A 6,306-nucleotide genomic window follows, 5' to 3' on the forward strand; every position below is an offset into this window, starting at 1 on the left:
TTAGGCTCTTTTATACTTTTTATATCGTGTGGCAGGCAATTATGAAAGCGGAAACCCTGTGTATGTGGCTGTCTCTGTGTTTTCAGCAGTCTACTGTATGGGAGGTCGAAATCGTTTTTTCCTCTTGTATTGTGTTCATGTATATTGTGTCTACATGGCCTAACCGTTACCGTACATACTTTTTTATATATAGAATTGTCTTGTAGATATAGAGGGATACTACTGTAAAGATTCTGTCCCTCCTGAAATAAGGCCTGCAGTGAGCGTCATATGGCAAACAGTTCATAATCCTTATTGATTTCTTTTGTAATATCATTATTATTGTTCTATGTATGTGTGCGGTGCGCTTCCCCAGGCTATTATGCCAAAACTGATGTGTGAAGCGAATAATGAATGATAGGCCATCATTGCAGTGCTTTTATCTGCTATACTCCTTATTCTTCTTATCCCATAGAGTGATGTGGATAATTTGCTACACAGTGATTCAATGTGCTCCTGCCATGTCAAGTTTCTATCTAATATTATGCCCAGGAATCTTGCTGAACCCGAAATCTCTTCCTAAGTATTCAACTGGCTCCCAGCATTCATGATGGTCCTTGCCTGTGTTTGAAAGTTTACTATGGTACTTTTTGAACTGTCTATATTTAATTTTAATTCTAACAAGGCTTTTTTTGTTGAGGCTATTGTTGTGTTATAATGTGACTGTAGTTCCTCCTGGGTTTTTCCATTTATTATTAATGTAGTGTCATCAGCAAAAAGTATGCATTCTGAAGCTCTTGGGAGTTTTTTAGGCAAGCTATTAATATAAATGAGGAAGAGTAAGGGCCCCAGCACAGATCCCTGTGGCACTCCGTTTCTCATAGACTGGGGCAGAGACCTAGCAGTCATTTTTCTCCCACATTTCTTATATTTGAGCTCCACAATTTGGTACCTATTTGTTAAGTAGTTTTCCAGCCATTTCTTTGCCTGACCTCGTATCCCTATATATTCTATTTCTGACAGCAGAATCGTCCAGTCCAAGGAGTCAAATGCCTTCCGGAGATCCAGGAAAACCGCCGAGACCCTGTTTTTTTGCTCCCAGTTCTCTGTAATTAAGTGGATGAAATTTGCTATAGCTGTATCAGTTGATTTATCGTCCCTGAATCCATATTGGTGGATCTTTTTAGTTCTTTTGAGAAAGTTTAATATCTGTAGGTATATAGCTTTTTCTAAGTATCTAGATGGCGTTGGCAGATTTGATATCGGTCGGTAGTTCTCAATGTCAGTTTTACAGTTCTTCTTATGTTTTGGATGGACAAGTGATATCTTCATGCTGTCGGGCACTATTGATTCTCTTATTGAAAAGTTGATTATTTGTAGGATTGGGTAGGCAATTTCCTTTCGACAATGGTACAGCAGTTTCCCTGGGATTCCATCTATACCTGCTGAGTATTTGTGTTTTGTTTTTGCGAAAATTTCAAGCATGTCCTTCTCTGTCACTCTCTTGTATGCCTCCAGCAATTCCTCATCACTCTGTTCCAATTCACAATTAGCAGTGCTTGATGTCTGACGGTCTGTCTGCTCTATATTTAAGAAATAATTATTGAAGACTTCCACTAGGTTGTGGGGATTTTTCTCTAAATTGCAATTTATCCTCAGACAGACTCCCTCATCCTCATCGTCATTCCTCCTCTTCCTTCTCTCTTCATTTATCACCCGCCATGTCTCCTTTGTCTGGTTAGTTGACCGCTTTATTCTCTCTGCTATATGTCTTTTCTTTTCATTTTTGACTTCACAATCATATAATTTCTTCAGATAGGAATATTTATCCTTGTGATCCTGCTCTCCAGTCAGCATGTATATGGTATTAGCATCAAGAAGCCTCTGTCTCAACTTTCTAATTGTTTCTGTTATTTTGAATTGGTTTTTTCTCAGGGTACCAAGTTTTTTATATTTAAACGGGCAGATGCAATTTGGATGGTACTGCATTGTTTTGATAAAAATATTGTACTTATCATTTACAGATCTTGTATATCAGTTCACTCCAACGCTCTCTTTGCAGAAGTAGTCTAATTAGTTCCATATTTTGAGTGTTCAGTTGTCTTATCTTTGTCATATGAGGCGTTTGGAGATTCACGGCTGTGTCTAAAATGCATTCTAATGCTTTGTGATCTGATATTACATTATCTATAATCCTGACTGTAGGCCTGATCATGTTTGTAATACAGTAATCTATGCTAGTTTCTGTCTGTAGTTTGTCGAGTTGGTGGAAGCTGTACAATATCTAAACTATGCTGTGCCAAGATTTTCTTTAGTTTTCTCAAATTTGGAGAATCTTTTAGAGAGTTTATATTTAAATCACCCATTATTGCAATATTCTCGTTTTTTGTCATGATGCTAGTCAAAAACTTGTCCATATATTCTAAAAATTCCAGGGTATTCCCCGATGTCGGTCTGTAGATGCATACTATTATAAGCCCTTGAGATTTTGTTTTAAATTTCAGTGCAGCTATTTCACATGTTAATTCCATGGAAGATGATTCTGTGTCTATTATTTCAAGGTTGAAGTCCATCGCTTCTGCTGCTTTTTGATCTTGATTTTGAGAATGTTCGACTCCTCAACAAAATCATTTTCATCAGCTTCACTCTCAATATTAGGCCTACTTGGAAAATCAATATTCAAGTCAAACCATTTATTCCCAGCTAGAAACTCTGGATTCTCTCTCAATAGGTTCACCAGGAGTTTTGCATTTTTTACAACTTCCCAACCACACGAGTGAGAATCTTCCTGCTGCCTACACTGGGATTGTTTGAAAGATGATGTGCTCACTATATTCATCAATTTGGAGAGCCTTTCATAGAAAACAGTTGCTGAATCATTGTTCAATCCGGATGCAGAGTCAAAATGTAAGAAGACTTTGTCAGGCAGCTTTATAGCTATCAGACTCCAGTGAGATCCTTCAGTATTCCCACCATTCACAGTGTCTATTTTGGAGTTTGAGATTGGGGCCAATATTAATTTATAGTCAAAAGGGTTCAAATTTCCTATACTATCAACGGAATCATTATCGTTATTGGCAAGCATTATCGTTATTATCGCATTGGCAATGATTGGATGTAATATAAGGACATCTTTTGCCTCGTGCAGATCCCTCAGCTCGTTCCAGATTTCTGAATCACTCAGCCAGCGTTCAGTTATGATTTCATTGGAACCCACTGCATTAACGTTACTGGGTTTGCACTTCTTGAGATTTTAGATTTCTTGTATGAGTGCATCCCTATGAAAAAGAAGCTCACTCACACGAGAGACCAGTTCGTCCTTCTCCTTGAGAACCAAATCGTCTGTTTGACATCCCACATCACATGAATCAATTTTCCGGTGCTTATTTATTACTGAATCAAGAGACATTCTATTTTCAAAGTTTGATATTTTTGTAATTTTCGGAATTTTCACATTTTCTACTTCCTCATTATAATTAATAAGTTTCGATGGAGTAGCAGGTGTTGCATGATTGGAATGTTTGCCGGTGCACGCTTTAATTTTCCCACTTACCGAATCAGTTGTTATTGAGCTTGTACAACCCTTAATAATACATCTCCACACAAGGTCACAGACTACACAGATTACTACAGAAAACTATAGTTGATTCGTTGAAAGGAGAGCCAACAATAACATAAGGGTGTGATCATATTATACAGGGTGTTTACGAACTCTAGGGCATTTTTCCTGGGTGAAAAACAAATCTAAATATCATATTTAAATTGTCAGAAAGTCTTCAGTTACTCACACAGCGGTCATTTTGCTTTTTTCACTTATTATTTATTTACTAAATAATGGTTAAACATACAAAATTGAAACTTAGCACAATCATTTATATACCCTAACAACTATACAAAGCTAGAGAAAAATTATGATGATTTTCAAGATCATAAAACAAATTTGCAGACATTTAAAATTTTGTTTCTAAAATAACTCAGAAACCGTTGGTATTACAAAAACTTTACAAGAATAACTTTTCTTAGTAAATTTAATTACTTATCAATTGTACCAGATTGGACCAATATTAACTGAGATATGGCAGCTTTAGTGGCTGCTGACCCACCTTTAGAGGGTTATGTAACATTATTTTATTGTTTCAAGACCTAAAATCGCTTACAATTAACATGCAATGCAAATAGAGATTGTTGCATCATTGAGGCGACTATCAGCATGCCTTGGTTTGCACTGTAACAAACTTTCAGTGGTCACCCATCACTAAGGCTGCCATATATAAGTTAATATTGGTGCAATTATGAAAAATATGGTACCAATCAATAGGCAGTTTTCTTTCAAAATTGCACCAATATTAATTAATTGATATATGGCAGCCTTAGTGATAGGTGACCACTGAAAGTTTGTTGCAGTGCAACCAAGGCATGCTGATAGAGCTGCCTCAATGATGCAACAATCTCTATTTGCATTGCATGTTAATTGTAAGCGATTTTAGGTCTTCAAACAATAAAATAATGTTACATAACCCTCTAAAGGTGGGTCAGCAACCACTAAAGCTGCCATATCTCAGTTAATATTGGTCCAATATTGAAAAATCTGGTACCGGTACCAATCGATAGGCAGTTAAATTTACTAAAAAAAGTTATTCTTGTAAAGTTTTTGTAAAACCAACGTTTTCTGAGTTATTTGAGAAACAAAATTTTAAATGTCCGCCATTTTGTTTTATGATTTTGAAAAATTATCATAATTTTTTTCTAGCTTTGTCTAGTTGTTATAATTGATTGTGCAGAGTTTCACTTTTGTATGTTTAACCATTATTTTGTAAAAAAATATTAAGTGAAAAAAGCAAAATGACCGCTGTGTGAGTAGGTAACTGAAGACTTTCGGACAATTTAAATATGATTAGATATGTTTTCTACCCAGGTACAATGCCCTAAAGTATTGGGTAGGGAGTTCGTAAACACTCTGTATATGCAATAGTGGACGTCAGATCATGCATTAGAGCCGAATAACAAAATCTGGAAAGAGTTATTGAAACACGTTGGGATTTGCATGGGGCTGTTCACACTGAACGCAACCAGCAATTGCATGCGTTCAGTGTGAATGCTCCTATTGCTCATTCCAGATTTTGTTTCTCTTCTGCGCGCATTGTCATGCATGCACTTGCACATATATGCATCCAATGTAATTTACCCCAACTTGTGTGATGATTATGCCATTCATATGTTGCTTTATCTATATATATATAAATTAATATCTGTTTGTTTGTACCCTATAGACTCGAAAACTACTTGACAGAACGAAATGAAACTTTGGGAATATGTTGTGTGAATATTGGGGATAGTTTCTGACCAGAAATTTTAATAGGGGGGCTAATAATTGACCGAGCGAAGTGAGGTCTAAGATTCAAGTCGACGGTTTGGCATTTCTCTTAAAGTTTAAATGTTTATATGTTTATATGTTGCGCATTTACGGCGAAACGCGGTAATAGATTTTCATGAAATTTGACAGGTATGTTCCTTTTTTAATTGCGCGTCGACGTATATACAAGGTTTTTGGAAATTTTGCATTTCAAGTAATATAAAGGAGCCTCCTTCATACGCCAATATTAGAGTAAAAATCGGACTATAGAATTATTCATCATAAATCAGCTGACAAGTGATTACACAGATGTGTGGAGAAGTCACTCTCCAGTCTCCTTGAATTGCTGTATTTCCATAAGGTCTATAGTTTCAATCAGGTACTTGTGGATGAGAATACTGCGTGAGGTCTACTGTTCACAGAACTACTAGTAATTATTTATCAATCCATTTTACAAACCTATGTTTTCGAAATTTTCGGCCGAGTGGTTACCTATGATTTAACATCCAAAGTTACCAGCTGTATAATAAACACGTCACCCTGTGATAAATTATGCACTGGTATTCAAACGGTAGTTTAGAGTTGAAGTTACTGTAGTTGATTGGTACCAGCTGTAGATAATCGTTCCTTAGAAAGACCTATACAAATAATTATTTTCCCCTATCATTGAGAAACTGGAAAAAATTATTCACCTCATGAAAGAGAGTTTTTCATATTGCATTCATTGATAAATTACTGAAGAATGATAGACTAATTTACATTTTTTTTAAATTTAGCTTAGCTTATATTCATTCTAAAATGAAAGATGGAAAGAATATGGAACTCTGTGTAATTCATCGTACATCGCATATTTCCTGGACCATCTATTGACAATCAACAAATATGAAAACATTAAATTCATCTTTGAAATACTGATTTATCCTATCTTTTTTTTTTTAATTCAATACTTTACTGATAGATATTACTACCAATTT

Source organism: Nilaparvata lugens, chromosome 1, assembly GCF_014356525.2.
Source record: "Nilaparvata lugens isolate BPH chromosome 1, ASM1435652v1, whole genome shotgun sequence".
NCBI classification, from domain to species: Eukaryota; Metazoa; Arthropoda; class Insecta; order Hemiptera; family Delphacidae; genus Nilaparvata; species Nilaparvata lugens.